Source organism: Triticum urartu, chromosome 2A (assembly GCF_056163025.1).
Source record: "Triticum urartu cultivar PI428250 chromosome 2A, HENAU_Tu73, whole genome shotgun sequence".
Lineage (NCBI taxonomy): Eukaryota > Viridiplantae > Streptophyta > Magnoliopsida > Poales > Poaceae > Triticum > Triticum urartu.
The window spans coordinates 528,152,095-528,169,296 of NC_141874.1; positions in this window are offsets into that span (position 1 = coordinate 528,152,095).

The following is a 17,202-nucleotide window of genomic DNA, read 5'->3' on the forward strand; positions in this document are numbered from 1 at the left end:
TTACTAGAGTCAATAATCTAGTTCACATCGCTATGTGATTAACACCCAAAGAGTACCAAGGTGTGATCATGTTTTGCTTGTGAGAGAAGTTTAGTCAACGGGTCTGCCACATTCAGATCCGTAAGTATTTTGCAAATTTCTATGTCAACAATGCTCTGCACGGAGCTACTCTAGCTAATTGCTCCCACTTTCAATATGTATCCAGATTGAGATTTAGAGTCATCTGGATCAGTGTCAAAATTTGCATCAACGTAACCCTTTACGACGAACCTTTTTGTCACCTCCATAATCAAGAAACATATCCTTATTCCACTAAGGATAATTTTGACCGCTGTCTAGTGATCTACTCCTAGATCACTATTGTACTCCCTTGCCAAACTCAGGGCAGGGTATACAATAGGTCTGGTACACAGCATGACATACTTTATAGAACCTATGGCTGAGGCATAGGGAATGGCTTTCATTTTCTCTCTATCTTTTGCCGTGGTCGGGTTTTGAGTCTTACTCAACTTCGCACCTTGTAACACAGGCAAGAACTCCTTCTTTGACTGTTTCATTTTGAACTACTTCAAAATCATGTCAAGGTATGTACTCATTGAAAAACTTATCAAGTGTCTTGACCTATCTCTATAGATCTTGATGCTCAATATGTAAGCAGCTTCACCGAGGTCTTTCTTTGAAAAACTCCTTTCAAACATTCCTTTATGCTTTGCAGAATAATTCTACATTATCTCCGATCAACAATATGTCATTCACATATACTTATCAGAAATGTTGTAGTGCTCCCACTCACTTTCTTGTAAATACAGAATTCACCGCAAGTCTGTATAAAACTATATGCTTTGATCAACTTATCAAAGCGTATATTTCAACTCCGAGATGCTTGCACCAGTCCATAGATGGATCGCTGGAGCTTGCATATTTTGTCAGTACCTTTAGGATTGAAAAAACCTTCTGGTTGCATCATATACAACTCTTCTTTAATAAATCCATTAAGGAATGCAATTTTGTTTATCCATTTGCCAGATTTCATAAAATGCGGCAATTGCTAACATGATTCGGACAGACTTAAGCATAGATACGAGTGAGAAACTCTCATCGTAGTCAACACCTTGAACTTGTCGAAAACCTTTTTACGACAATTCTAGCTTTGTAGATAGTAACACTAATATCAGCGTCCGTCTTCCTTTTGAAGATCCATTTAATCTCAATGGCTCGCCGATCATTGGGCAAGTCAATCAAAGTCCATACTTTGTTCTCATACATGGATCTCATCTCAGATTTCATGGCCTCAAGCCATTTCGCGGAATCTGGGCTCATCATCGCTTCCTCATAGTTCGTAGGCTCATCATGGTCAAGTAACATGACCTCTAGAACAGGATTACCGTCCCACTCTGGTGCGAATCTCACTCTGGTTTACCTACGAGGTTTCGATAGTAACTTGATCTGAAGTTATGTGATCATCATCATTAGCTTCCTCACTAATTGGTGTAGTAGTCACAGGAACAGATTTCTATGATGAACTACTTTCCAATAAGGGAGTAGGTACAGTTACCTCATCAAGTTCTACTTTCCTCCCACTCACTTCTTTCGAGAGAAACTCCTTCTCTAGAAAGGATCCATTCTCAGCAATGAATATCTTGCCTTCGGATCTGTGATAGAAGGTGTACCCAACATTTTCTTTTGGGTATCCTATGAAGACGCACTTCTTCGATTTGGGTTTAAGCTTATCAGGTTGAAACTTTTTCACATAAGCAATGCAACCTCAAACTTTAAGAAACGACAGCTTAGGTTTCTTGCCAAACCATAGTTCATACAGTGTCGTATCAATGGATTTAGATGGTGCCCTATTTAACGTGAATGCAGCTATCTCTAATGCATAACCCCAAAACGATAGCGGTAAATCAGTAAGAGACGTCATAGATCGCACCATATATAATAAAGTACGGTTACGACATTTCAGACACACCATTACACTGTGGTGTTCCAGATGGCGTGAGTAGTGAAACTATTTCACAATGTTTTAACTGAAGACCAAACTCGTAACTCAAATATTTTCCTTCTGCGATCATATCGTAAAAACTTTTATTTTTGTTACGATGATTCTCCACTTCACTCTGAAATTCTTCGAACTTTTCAAATGTTTCAGATTTGTGTTTCATCAAGTAGATATACTCATATCTGCTCAAATTATCTGTGAAGATCAAAAAATAATGATACCTGCCGCGAGCCTCAATATTCATCCGACCACATACATCAGTATGTATGATTTCCAACAAAGCTGTTGCTTGCTCCATTGTTTCGGAGAACGGAGTCTTAGTCATCTTGCCCATGAGCATGGTTCGCAAGCATCAGTTGATTCATAATCAAGTGATTCCAAAAGCCCATCAGCATGGATTTTCTTCATGCGTTTTACACCAATATGACCTAAATAAGTTGCACTATCATTATTAACTTTTCATCTTTTGGTTTCAATATTATGAATATGTGTATCACTACGATCGAGATCCAATGAACCATTTTCATTGGGTGTGTAACCATATAAGGTTTTATTCATGTAAACAGAACAACAATTTATTCTCTTACTTAAATGAATAACCGTATTGCAATAAACATGATCAAATCATATTCATGCTCAACGCAAACATCAAATGATACTTATTTAGGTTCAACACTAATCCCGAAAGTATAGGAAGTGTGCGATGATGATCATATCAATCTTGGAACCACTTCCAACACACATTGTCACTTCACCCTTAACTAGTCTCTGTTCATTCTACAACTCTCGTTTCGAGTTACTACTCTTAGCAACTGAACCAGTATCAAATACCGAGGGGTTGCTACGAACACTAGTAAAATACACATCAATAATATGTATATCAAATATACCTTTTTTCACTTTGCCATCCTTCTTATCCGCCAAATACTTGGGGTAGTTCCGCTTCCAATGACCAGTCCCTTTGCAGTAGAAGCACTCAGTGTCAGGCTTCGGTCCAGACTTGGGTTTTTCACTTGAGCAGCAACTTGCTTGCCGTTCTTCTTGAAGTCCCCATTTCTTCCCTTTGTCCCTTTATTTGAAACTAGTGGTTTTGTTTACCATCAACACTTGATACTTTTCTTGATTTCTACCTTCGTCGATTTAAGCATCACGAAGAGCTTGGGAATCGTTTCCGTTATCCCTTGCATATTATAGTTCATCATGAAGTTCTACTAACTTGGTGATGGTGACTAGAGAATTCTGTCAATCACTATTTTATCTGGAAGATTAACTCCCACTTGATTCAAGCGATTGTAGTACCCAGACAATCTGAGCACATGCTCACTGCTTGAGCTATTCTCCTCCATCTTTTAGCTATAGAACTTGTTGGAGACTTCATATCTCCCAACTCGGGTATTTGCTTGAAATATTAACTTCAACTCCTGGAACATCTCATATGTTCCATGACGTTAAAAAACGCCTTTGAAGTCCCGATTCTAAGCCGTAAAGCATGATGCACTAAACTATCAAGTAGTCATCATATTGAGCTAGCCAAACGTTCAAAACGTCTGCATCTGCTCCTGCAATAGGTCTGTCACCTAGCGGTGCATCAAGGATATAATTCTTCTGTGCAGCAATGAGGATAATCCTCAGATCACGGATCCAATCCGCATCATTGCTACTAACATTTTTCAACTTAGTTTTCTCTAGGAACATATAAAAATTAAATGGGGAGCAACATCGCGAGCTATTGATCTACAACATAGATATGCTAATACTATCAGGACTAAGTTCATGATAAATTAAAGTTCAATTAAACATATTACTTAAGAAGTCCCACTTAGATAGACATCCCTCTAATCATCTAAGTGATCACGTGATCCAAATCAACTAAACCATAACCGATCATCACGTGAAATGGAATAGCTTTCAATGGTGAACATCATTATGTTGATCATATCTACTATATGATTCACGCTCGACCTTTCGGTCTCAGTGTTCCGAGGCCATATCTGCATATGCTAGGCTCGTTAAGTTTAACCTGAGTATTCTGCGTGTGCAAAACTGGCTTGCACCCGTTGTAGATGGACGTAGAGCTTATCACACCCGATCATCACGTGGTGTCTGGGCACGACAAACTTTGGCAACGATGCATACTCAAGGAGAACACTTTTATCTTGAAATTTAGTGAGAGATCATGTTATAATGCTACCGTCAAACAAAGCAAGATAAGATGCATAAAAGATAAACATCACATGCAATCAATATAAGTGATATGATATGGCCATCATCATCTTGTGCTTGCGATCTCCATCTCCGAAGCACCGTCATGATCACCATCGTCACCGGCGCGACACCTTGATCACCATCGTAGCATCGTTGTCGTCTCACAAATCTTATGCTTCCATGACTGTCGCTACCGCTTAGTGATAAAGTAAAGCATTAAAGCGCAATTGCATTGCATACAATAAAGCGACAACCATATGGCTCCTGCCAGTTGCCGATAACTCGGTTACAAAACATGATCATCTCATACAATAAAATTTAGCATCATGTCTTGACCATATCACATCACAACATGCCCTGCAAAAACAAGTTAGACGTCCTCTACTTTGTTGTTGCAAATTTTACGTGGCTGCTACGGGCTGAGCAAGAACCGTTCTTACCTACGCATCAAAACCACAACGATAGTTTGTCAAGTTGGTGTTGTTTTAACCTTCGCAAGGACCGGGCATAGCCACACTCGGTTCAACTAAAGTTGGAGAAACTGACACCCGCCAGCCACCTGTGTGCAAAGCACGTCGGTAGAACCAGTCTCGCGTAAGCGTACGCGTAATGTCGGTCCGGGCCGCTTCATCCAACAATATCGCCGAACCAAAGTGTGACATGCTGGTAAGCAGTATAACTTATATCACCCACAACTCACTTGTGTTCTACTCGTGCACAACATCAACGCATAAAACCTAGGCTCGGATGCCATTGTTGGGGAACGTAGTAATTTCAAAATTTTCCTACGCACACGTAAGATCATGGTGATGCATAGCAACGAGAAGGGAGAGTGTTGTCCACGTACCCTCGTAGACCGAAAGCGGAAGCGTTAGCACAACGCGGTTGATGTAGTCGTACGTCTTCACGGCCCGACCGATCAAGCACCGAAACTACGACACCTCCGAGTTCTAGCACACGTTCAGCTCGATGACGATCCCCAGACTTCGATCCAGCAAAATGTCGGGGAAGAGTTCCGTCAGCACGACGGCATGGTGACGATCTTGATGTTCTACTGTCGCAGGGCTTCGCCTAAGCACCACTACAATATTATCGAGGACTATGGTGGAGGGGGGCACCGCACATGGCTAAGAGATCAATGATCAACTGTTGTGTCTATGGGGTGCCCCCTACCCCCGTATATAAAGGAGCAAGGGAGGGAGGCGGCCGGCCTAGGAGGAGGGCGCGTCAAGGGGGGAGTCCTGCTCCCACCGGGAGTAGGGCTCCTCCTTCCCTTGTTGGAGTAGGAGTGAAGGAAAAAGGGGGGGGAGGAACAAGGAAAAGTGGGCTGCACCCCTTGTCCAATTCGGACCAGAGGGGGGGCGCGTGCCTCCTTCCTTTTGGCCTCTCTCCTCTATTCCCGTATGGCCCAATAAGGCCCATATACTCCCCGGCGAATTCCCGTAACTCTCCGGTACTCCAAAAAATACCCGAATCACTCGGAACCTTTCCGATGTCCGAATATAGTCGTCCAATATATTGATCTTTACGTCTCGACCATTTCGAGACTCCTCGTCATGTCCCCGATCTCATCCGGGACTCCGAACTCCTTCGGTACATCAAAACTCATAAACTCATAATATAACTGTCATCGAAACCTTAAGCGTGCTGACCCTATGGGTTCAAGAACAATGTAGACATGACCGAGACACGTCTCCGGTAAATAACCAATAGCGGAACCTGGATGCTCATATTGGCTCCCACATATTCTACGAAGATCTTTATCGGTCAGACCGCATAACAACATACGTTGTTCCCTTTGTCATCGGTATGTTACTTGCCCGAGATTCGATCGTCGGTATCTCAATACCTAGTTCAATATCATTACCAGAAAGTCTCTTTACTCGTTCCGTAATACATCATCCTGCAACTAACTCATTAGTTGCAATGCTTGCAAGGCTTAAGTGATGTGCATTACCGAGAGGGCCCAGAGATACCTCTCCGACAATCGGAGTGACAAATCCTAATCTCGAAATATGCCAACCCAACAAGTACCTTCGGAGACACCTGTAGAGCACCTTTATAATCACCCAGTTACGTTGTGACGTTTGGTAGCACACAAAGTGTTCCTCCGGTAAACAAGAGTTGCATAATCTCATAGTCATAGGAACATGTATAAGTCATGAAGAAAGCAATAGCAACAAACTAAACGATCAAGTGCTATGCTAATGGAATGGGTCAAGTCAATCACATCATTCTCCTAATGATGTGATCCCGTTAATCAAATGACAACTCATGTCTATGGTTAGGAAACATAACCATCTTTGATCAACGAGCTAGTCAAGTAGAGGCATACTAGTGACACTCTGTTTGTCTATGTATTCACACATGTATTATGTTTCCGGTTAATACAATTCTAGCATGAATAATAAACATTTATCATGATATAAGGAAATAAATAATAACTTTATTATTGCCTCTAGGGCATATTTCCTTCACTTTATTCCATCTTCAGGGAGTAGCCGCCGTCTCGCCTTCCTGAGTAGGACACAACCCTAACAAATCTCAAAAAAGGATCTAAAAAGGAGCCCTCCCACCGGCAAGGGCCGGGATCCACTCCGTCCCCATGGCCCTAAGGCCACGGTAGACGGGGCGGACTGACGCCGGGGCGGGCGGGAGGCAGAGAAACCCTACTTTTTTGGGTAGGAGGCGGCTTGATGTGACTTCTCGTAAAACAATAGAATTTCGAACGGGCCTCTCCTTGGTATGCGAGCGACGAGTTATGCGCAAAGTAAAAAAGAACAAAGAGAGTATCATTGGCAAGGGTTCGCAAGTGTTGTTCTGGAGGGATCATTGGATCAATGGATCTAACGTCAGCGAGATCGCGCCACTCCTCATTCGCAAAGTCAGGAAACAAGTGGTGAATAGGAGGAAGGTCAATGAAGCGCTTCACTTCGATGCTTGGACCTAGGATATTATGGGTGAATTGAACACGGAGGAGCTGCTCCAGTTCATAAGAATGTGGGAGATAATGCTCCAAATGGAGTTGAGGCCAAACATGGAGGACGTCTTGATCTGGCAGTGGGAGGCTAGCGGCACTTATTCGGCAAAATCGGCCTACAAGATGATGTGCCATGGAGGCATTCGGTTTCAATGCGCTTCGGCAGTTTGGCGATGTTGGGCTACGCCAACGTGTAAGATCTTCATGTGGCTAGCCCTATAACATAGGATTTGGACATCTGACCATAGGCACAGACACGGAATACAAGAGCATAGTTCGCCTTGCTTTCTGTGTGAGCAGGAGGAGGACACGGTGGAGCACCTTCTCGTACAATGTGTGTATGCCAGGCAAGTATGGTTTCCCTGTTTCAGGAGACTTGGCATCGACACTGAGCTCACGCCTACCAGGGATCATACATTGGGTGATTGGTGGATGGCCTCCAGGAAGCGCATCAACAAGAGAGATCGCAAAGGTTTCGATACCCTTTGCACGTCGGCATGTAGGAACATTTGGAAACAGAGGAACGATAGAGTCTTTCGCGACAGCACCACGGCCTTTGAAGTGGACGTAGCCGAGGCAGTTCACAAGGAATTATTTCTGTGGGCAGCAGCGCGAGGAAGAGGAGAACACAACGTCATAGAGTAGTTGCTTTGCGTGTGTGGAGTGGATGTGGTGATGACAGCCGTTTGTGGCTGGGCACCTGGGTATAACCTCTTGTAATTATTTCTTTCTCTTCTATAAAGCCAAGGTACGCATTTTACGTACTCTTAAAAAATATATGAGGGGATTAGTAAATCAGAACGAAGGTAGTACAATATACCTAAAGCTGGTGCGCTCACGCCGTGGCATCAGCTTATGGGAGTAGCGTAATTCAGGTGCAGGCATGTAGACATAACTGAGATTTTTTTTCCCGTAGGATTCAGCGAGGCATAATCTAATCTTGTTCTGGGATGATCCCCCTTGTTTCTATGTTGGACGGGAATGCCCGGTTTGGAAGATCCAAAAGAGGAGGATTCAGCGCATTCTCGCCGTGGCCTAGGCAAAATCTTCTTCTGGTCCTTGTTTCTTGGATGGGGAGTGCCCGTTTGGAAAGATCCAAAGGCGGGGAGGACGGCAGGGTGTGCAGGATGCTCGTCTTGCCATATTTTCCCAATGAATTAACAAGTGCTCCCACACGCTTTCAAAAGATCTCTCTCCGTAATTAGACTTGGACCAGGCGTGGTTGCCCTAGACTAGTGCAGATATCATGAGCTCAGTCACTCACCCCCTGACGCGGGATCAGAATCAGATCAAGCCACGAACCAGTTCACACCGCCTGTCTCGACGATAAGACGACGCCGACGTGGGTGGTGCGTGGTACTACTACTCACAAAGATAGCCATCGACGTCCCTTCGCGCCCAAGGAAGACCCGAACGAGTAAACCAAGTCCGAGTCTTCAAGTCAGTCTCCTCGGCTGCGTCTGCGTGCGTGCCTTTAATTTTTTGTCATCTCTTGTACGGCACACGAGCAGACCACGCGCATGCAGCAAACTCAAGACTTGTTTAGCGCAGGGATTAATTAATTCGTCAGAGGGCACGGGCGGATCCTACACGTCTTCGAGCCCGTCAGTTGCTTTCACTTTTGCCTCTTTCAGGGATTTTTGTTCCTGTGAATATGAATAATGGCCTGCTCCGGTGCCCAAAAGCTATGTACTGAACCTCACACTGATTTCTACTAATGGTAATAGCCTAATAGGAGCAATGCTTATATTTCTCTACGAAAAGGAAGAGGCCGATCGAAGAAGCGATCGTGCGTGCCAGCTTTGCTTATGCGCACTCGCCCCGGAACATTTTCCTCCCTTAGCTAGCGAGAGGTTTAATATTCCGCCTGGCGGGCGCGCGGATTTTATTCCGGAACAAAATATCCTCAATCTGTCGTGTCATCCTATCTGGTCGAAATGCAAGCCGAGAAATTCTGCACCGATGGACGGCTGCTTACACGTATAGTGCTCAGAGTTAATTAAGAAGCCCGGGTTTCTTTTCGCTGCACCAGCAGGATATGTTGATCTTTCAGCGAGTAGCATCAGGATGATATGTCGGCTCAGTCTTTTAGAAATGCTCATAGAGATAGGATATGCGTGTATATGCGTTCATAAAGGTGAGTATATGCGTGCCGCGTTGGCCCTGGACAAGGCGCCCGGTCGACGGCGGCCCTGGGACCTGGCGATGGTGTGCCGGCTGCTGTGGCTGTTGGGGCAGCGAGGCAGCTGGACCTGGTGGTGCTTGATGGTGGTTTGGCCACGCCGGCTCGCTCGAATCTGGCGTCATGGCCATGGGATGGGCGGCTAGGTGGTGGTCGGGTGGAGCGTGCGCAGCGCGGGGGCTGGCAGCACGGCAGCTGGCACGAAGGCTGCGCGTGGCCACCGGGTCGGCCTGCTCTGGTTCGGCCGGATCTAGCCAGCGGGCTGCGGGCGGCGCGTGGGATCATGTCGGTGCTCCGGGGATGGTACGCTGGGACGGAGGCGCGACGAGGTGGATGGCCGGGCATCATGGCTGGTTGTGCAGCGGTGTCCGGGCGGCGCTGCATTCCCTGGCCGTGAGGGCGGCGGGGCTATAGCGGGTTGATGCAGGCCTTGGTCTTCCCCGACTGGGGGTTGCAGTGGACTCGTCGGTTGGCGGCATGACGACATCCGGCTCCTCCCCTCTCCGCAGTGATGGCCCAAGGTGGTTGCCCTCCCTTCTAGTTTGCTACGCTCGGACGTTGATGGACATGGCCAAGGAGAAATCCAGCGCGGCTGCGGCTGCGGGCAACGGCGACGCTTGTTGACGCCGTCTCCTCCCTGGGGGCATTGTCATGGCTGAAGAAATATGCCCTAGAGGCAATAATAAAGTTATTATTTATTTCCTTATATCATGATAAATGTTTATTATTCATGCTAGAATTGTATTAACCGGAAACATAATACATGTGTGAATACATAGACAAACATAGTGTCACTAGTATGCCTCTACTTGACTAGCTCGTTGATCAAAGATGGTTATGTTTCCTAACCATAGACATGTGTTGTCATTTTATTAACGGGATCACATCATTATGAGAATGATGTGATTTACTTGACCCATTCCGTTAGCATAGCACTTGATCGTTTAGTTTGTTGCTATTGCTTTCTTCATGTCTTATACATGTTCCTATGACTATGAGATTATGCAACTACCGTTTGCCGGAGGAACACTTTGTGTGCTACCAAACGTCACAACGTAACTGGGTGATTATAAAGGAGCTCTACAGGTGTCTCCAAAGGTACATGTTGGGTTGGCATATTTCGAGATTAAGATTTGTCACTCCGATTGTCGGAGAGGTATCTCTGGGCCCTCTCGGTAATGCACATCACATAAGCCTTGCAAGCATTGCAATTAATGAGTTAGTTGCGAGATGATGTATTACAAAACGAGTAAAGAGACTTGCCGGTAACGAGATTGAACTAGGTATTGAGATACCGACGATCGAATCTCGGGCAAGTAACATACCGATGACAAAGGGAACAACGTATGTTGTTATGCGGTCTGACCGATAAAGATCTTCGTAGAATATGTGAGAGCCAATATGAGCATTCAGGTTCCGCTATTGGTTATTGACCGGAGACGTTCTCGGTCATGTCTACATTGTTCTCGAACCCATAGGGTCCGCACGCTTAAGGTTTCGATGACAGTTATATTATGAGTTTATGAGTTTTGATGTACCGAAGGAGTTCGGAGTCCCGGATGAGATCGAGGACATGACGAGGAGTCTCGAAATGGTCGAGACGTAAAGATCGATATATTGGACGACTATATTCGGACATCGGAAAGGTTCTGAGTGATTCGGGTATTTTCGGAGGTACCGGGGAGTTACCGGAATACGAGGAAGAAGCAATGGGCCTTAGTGGGCCTTAGTGGGAAGGACCAGGAGGTGGCGCGCGCCCTTCCCAAGCCCAGTCCGAATTGGACAAGGGGTTTGGGGCGCGGCCCCTCTCTCCCTTCCTTCCCCTCTTCCCCCTTCCCCCCCTTCTCCTAGTTGGACTAGGAAAGGAGGAAACCTACTCCAACTAGGAGTAGGAATCCTACTCCCTGGCGCGCCCCTCCTAGGGCCGGCCTCCTTCCCCTTGCTCCTTTATATACGGGGGCAGGGGGGCACCTCTAGACACACAAGTTGATCCTCGTGATCGTTTTCTTAGCCGTGTGCGGTGCCCCCTTCCACCATACTCCTCGATAATATTGTAGTGGTGCTTAGGCGAAGCCCTGCGTCGGTAGAACATCAAGATCGTCACCACGCTGTCGTGCTGATGGAACTCTTCCCTGACACTTTGCTGGATCGGAGTCCGGGGATCATCATCGAGCTGAACGTGTGCTAAAACTCGGAGGTGCCGTAGTTTCGGTGCTTGATCGGTTGGGTCGTGAAGATGTACGACTACATCAACCACGTTGTTATAACGCTTCCGCTTTCGGTCTACGAGGGTACGTAGATTACACTCTCCCCTCTCGTTGCTATGCAACACCATGATCTTGCGTGTGCGTGGGAAATTTTTGAAATTACTACGTTCCCCAACAGTGGCATCCGAGCCTAGGTTTTATGTGTTGATGTTATATGCACGAGTAGAACACAAGTGAGTTGTGGGCGATATAAGTCATACTGCTTACCAGCATGTCATACTTTGGTTCGGCGGTATTGTTGGATGAAGCGGCCCGGACCGACACTACGCGTACGCTTACACGAGACTAATTCTACCGACGTGCTTTGCACATAGGTGGCTGGCGGGTGTCAGTTTCTCCAACTTTAGTTGAACCGAGTGTGGCTACGCCCGGTCCTTGCGAAGGTTAAAACAACACCAACTTGACAAACTATCGTTGTGGTTTTGATGCGTAGGTAAGATTGGTTCTTGCTTAAGCCCGTAGCAGCCACATAAAACTTGCAACAACAAAGTAGAGGACGTCTAACTTGTTTTTGCAGGGCATGTTGTGATGTGATATGGTCAAGACATGATGCTAAATTTTATTGTATGAGATGATCATGTTTTGTAACCAAGTTATCGACAACTGGCAGGAGCCATATGGTTGTCGCTGATGAAGCTATGGACCTAGGGTAGGGTCATGGACCTGTCCTAACTGCCCTACCCAAGGACATCTCTAGAAGGAATCGCCTTTCAATCGACTTGAAGGTGTCCCACTCGACAGACTCGAAGACACTCGACCAACAAGCAATCGCTCGACCAAGACCCAACCACTCGACGGCCAGGAGACCTAAAGGCGCCCGTACGCTAACGGTCGGTCATTAAGTAGCTTTTATGATCATCATAGCACTTTATTACTAGCGTTACTAGAAACGCCCTGCTTTAATGTACATTGAACCCTTCGTAACGTGGGCTGGCCGGGGTCCTGGCGCACTCTATATAAGCCACCCCCTCCTCCGAGACAAGGGTTCGCACCTCTGTAACTCATACACACATAATCCAGTCGACCGCCTCCGGGCTCCGAGACGTAGGGCTTTTACTTCCTCCGAGAAGGGCCTGAACTCGTAAACCCTGCGTCCTTACAACCTCTCCATAGCTAAGACCTCGCCTCTCCATACTTACCCCCTACATTACTGTCAGACTTAGGACCACGACAGTTGGCGCCCACCATGGGGAAGTGTTTTAGCGTTTTGTTGGAGGAGTTGCGATCTTTTCCGACCCGAATCATCATGGTTTTCGACGGAGTTTTGGTGGAGAGCCGCGAGATCCGTCTCGGCGTGCTCACGTTCATCGCCGACGACTCCGCCTGGCTTCAAGAGGCTCCGCTCGACGTGGACGCACTCCCTGTCCGCGGGGCAACGCACTTTAGCACGTGCGTCCGCGGTGTTCTCCTGCGGCAACTGTCGACCCCCTACCGGTCGGCTCCTGCGTTGTCCTCCCTCCCCGTTTCCCGCCGGCGCAAGCGCTCCGGTCGGTCGAGACTTCAGCGGTGGGTGAGACACGCGGTGGCCCGTCAGTCGGCCATCCCTCAAGTCGCGGCGATCGAGCCCGATGAATCCCTCTACGGCCTGTTCGACTGGCTCCGAAGAGACTGCATCCGAGTGCGACAGCAGCGATCCGGGGGCAGAGGTTCTGATGGTCGACGGACCGCCCAGTCCCCCCGGTTTTACCCGCACCGACGGAGGCCCGGGAGGAGGCGACCTGTCGCGTCCCCATGAGGAGTATCTTCCCGAGCCTCTCATGTCGCTGCAGAGAGAAGAACTTCGCCGCCAGAATGTGGATGCGCTGCACACTTCTATCGTTGGAGAAACCCCCGAGGCTCGTGCCTTGGAGGACGCGCTCCTGGCAAACTTGGCCGAGCGCACTCGACTGGAGAACCTCCAGCGAGCACTCGACGAGCGGGCGCGACAACGGGTTCCCGAATCCAGTCGACGCCAGCTCTTCCTGCCCCCGCAGGTATATCGGACTCCGATTCAGAATTTAGCAGCTGCGGCCCGTATAGTGGAGTCGATTCAGCCTTCCCAGTCGGAGGCTGGCAGAGGCTTGTTGTAGATCAGAGCATTACTCCGGGTAGCAGGAGATCAGAATTCCGCTGTTTCTCAGTCGCGGAACAGAATTCACAGCAGATCCGTTGCTGCGGACACAGTCCAGTCGACTCACAGCCCGAGATCGCCCCCGAGGCGTGAGGGACGTGGAGACCGGCATGACCAGTATGGGAACCATGAGCAGTATGATCACCGAGTCGATCGTGACGGTCGACGTCGAGTGCCCACACCTCCCCCGAGGAGCGGGTCGTATGTGCCTCGCCAGCAGGATGACAGGCGCCCTCATAGTGGTGGGCGAAGGATTCCAGTCGACCCCAGAGGGCCAGGCTTTGACGCGAGATCCATCCTCGTCCAAGGTCTGGTCGACAAGAACAGGGCTCACCAAGAAGGCCATGACAGAGATGCGCCAGCCAGCAGCAGAGTACATGTTTCGGGGCCAGAATGCTTTAGTAGAGCCATCAGGGCAGCTGTAATTCCTCCCAACTTCAGGTTGGCGGCTGGAGTCAGTAAGTTCACTGGCGAGTCCAAGCCCAATACTTGGCTTGAAGATTACCGAGTGGTCGTCCAGATTGGCGGCGGCAATGATGAAGTGGCCATGAAGCACCTGCCTCTCATGTTGGAGGGCTCGGCTAGAGCGTGGCTGAACCAGTTAGCGCCTAGCAGCATTTACACTTGGGAGGATCTCTCCCGAGTGTTCGTCACCACATTTGAAGGCACATGCAAGCAACCGGCAGGATTGACGGAACTGCGGTCCTGTGTGCAAAAGCCGAATGAAACTTTGAGGGATTACATCCAGAGATGGATCACGTTACATCACTCGGTGGAGAATGTGCCTGACCACCAAGCAGTTTGTGCCTTCAAGGAAGGCATCAAATACAGAGAACTGAATTTGAAATTCGGTCGAACCGGAGATATGTCCCTGAATCGGATGATGGAGATTGCCACCAAGTACGCTAACGGCGAAGATGAGGATGGACTCAGGAGTGGCAAACTCAAGTCAGTCGCCCAAGAAACCGGAGGCAATTCCAGTCGGAAACAGAAGCGGAAAGCCGAGCCAGCGGCTCCCGGGGAAGCCTTAGCTTTGGCCCAAGGAAAGTCTAAAGGGAAACCTAAAGATCCTTGGAACCCCAAAAAGGTTAAAGACCAGGAGGGAAATGATGTGTTGGACTTACCGTGTCTTGTCCACACGAAGAAAGATGAAGAGGGTAATTTTATTTACCCGAAACATACCACTCGGCAGTGTCGACTCTTGATCCAGCAGTTCCAGGGCAAGCAGCCCAAGGGTAAGGAAAAGGAGTCAGACAAGGTCGAAGACAAAGAGGACAGTGATGACGGATACCCTCAAGTCAATTCCACCCTGATGATTTTTGCTGATGTTGAGAGCAAAAGTCGACTGAAAGTTATTAACCGAGAGGTGAACATGGTCGCTCCGGCGACACCTAGTTACCTGAAATGGTCTCAGACTGCCATAACATTCGACCAGTCCGACCACCTAACGCACATCGCCACCCCTGGGAGGCAAGCTTTGGTGGTCGATCCAGTTGTTGAAGGCACTCGACTGACCAAAGTCCTGATGGATGGTGGCAGTGGTTTGAACATATTATACGCTGAGACGTTGAAGGGGATGGGCATTCCGATGTCCAGACTCAGTGCCAGCAACATGAGTTTCCATGGAGTCATTCCTGGGAAGAAGGCTGAATCACTCGGCCAGATTGCTCTTGATGTGGTTTTCGGTGATTCCAAGAATTACCGCAAAGAAAGATTGACATTTGAAGTTGTAGACTTCCAGAGTGCCTATCACACTATTTTGGGCAGGCCGGCTTATGCACGCTTCATGGCCCGACCATGTTACGTGTATCTCAAATTGAAGATGCCTGGCCCCAAAGGTGTGATCACCATTACAGGCAATCGGAAGAAAGCGGAAGAATGTTTTCAGAAGGGTTCGAAGATCGCCGACGCACAGATGGCAGTGGTGGAGTTGCAGGAATACCAGAAGACTGCAGACCCGAGTGATCTGTTGCGAGCCAAGAAGCCCGCTACAGAATCAGCTTTCCAATCGACTGGCGACACGAAGACAGCTCACATCCACCCGATCGACCCCAGCGCCACCCCGACTCATATCTCGACAACACTCGACTCCAGATAGGAAGAAGCGCTCATCCAGTTCCTCCGTGAGAACTGGGACATCTTTGCGTGGAAACCTTCTGACATGCCAGGTGTTCCCAGGGAGCTGGCTGAGCAGCGCCTGAGAGTCGACTCAAAAGTAAAACCTGTCAAGGAACATCTTCGATGGTCCGCCGTCCAAAAAATAAAAGCTATTGGCGAAGAGGTAGCTCGGCTCTTAGCAGCGGAGTTCATCCGAGAGATCTACCACTCCGAGTGGCTCGCCAACGTTGTCATGGTCCCCAAGAAGGACAAGTCACTTCGCATGTGCATTGACTTTAAACATATCAATCGGGCCTGCCCGAAAGATCATTTTCCTCTCCCCCGCATCGACCAGATAGTCGACTCGACTGCGGGATGTGAGCGGCTGTCTTTCTTAGACGCCTATTCCGGGTACCATCAGATCCGTCTGTATGGACCTGACGAGATCAAGACAGCTTTCATCACTCCATTCGGGTGCTTCTGTTATGTTACCATGCCGTTCGGCCTCAAGAATGCTGGAGCCACATTCATGAGGATGATTCAGAAGTGTTTACTCACTCAAATCAGTCGGAACGTGGAAGCATACATGGATGATATTGTGGTCAAGTCACGGAAGGGTTCCGACCTGCTGACTGACCTTGCTGAAACCTTTGCCAACCTCAGGAGGTATGATATCAAGCTTAATCCATCAAAGTGTACATTCGGAGTCCCTGGCGGAAAGTTACTCGGCTTTCTCATTTCCGAACGGGGAATCGATGCCAATCCAGAAAAAGTTGGCACTATACTCCGAATGAAAAGCCCTGTGCGAGTGCACGACGTCCAGAAGCTTACTGGTTGTTTGGCGGCCCTAAGTCGATTCATATCTCGTCTCGGTGAAAAGGCATTACCTCTTTACCGATTGATGAAGAAGTCCGACAAGTTCGAGTGGACTCCCGAAGCTGATGCAGCGTTTGCAGAGCTCAAAGCTCTGCTCTCCACCCAGCCGGTGCTTGCTGCCCCAATCAGCAAAGAGCCTTTGTTGCTTTACATTGCAGCCACAGGACAAGTCGTCAGTACGGTACTTACGGTCGAGCGGGAAGAAGAAGGGAAAACCTTCAAAGTTCAGCGACCAGTATATTATATTTCTGAAGTCTTGACCCCATCGAAGCAAAGATATCCTCACTATCAGAAGCTTGTATATGGGATCTATATGACCACCAAGAAAGTTGCTCACTACTTCTCTGATCATTCCATTACAGTCGTCAGCGACGCTCCATTATCAAAGATCCTGCATAATAGGGATGCAACTGGTCGAGTGGCAAAATGGGCGATTGAACTCCTTCCCCTTGATATCAAGTTTGAGGCAAAGAAAGCTATCAAGTC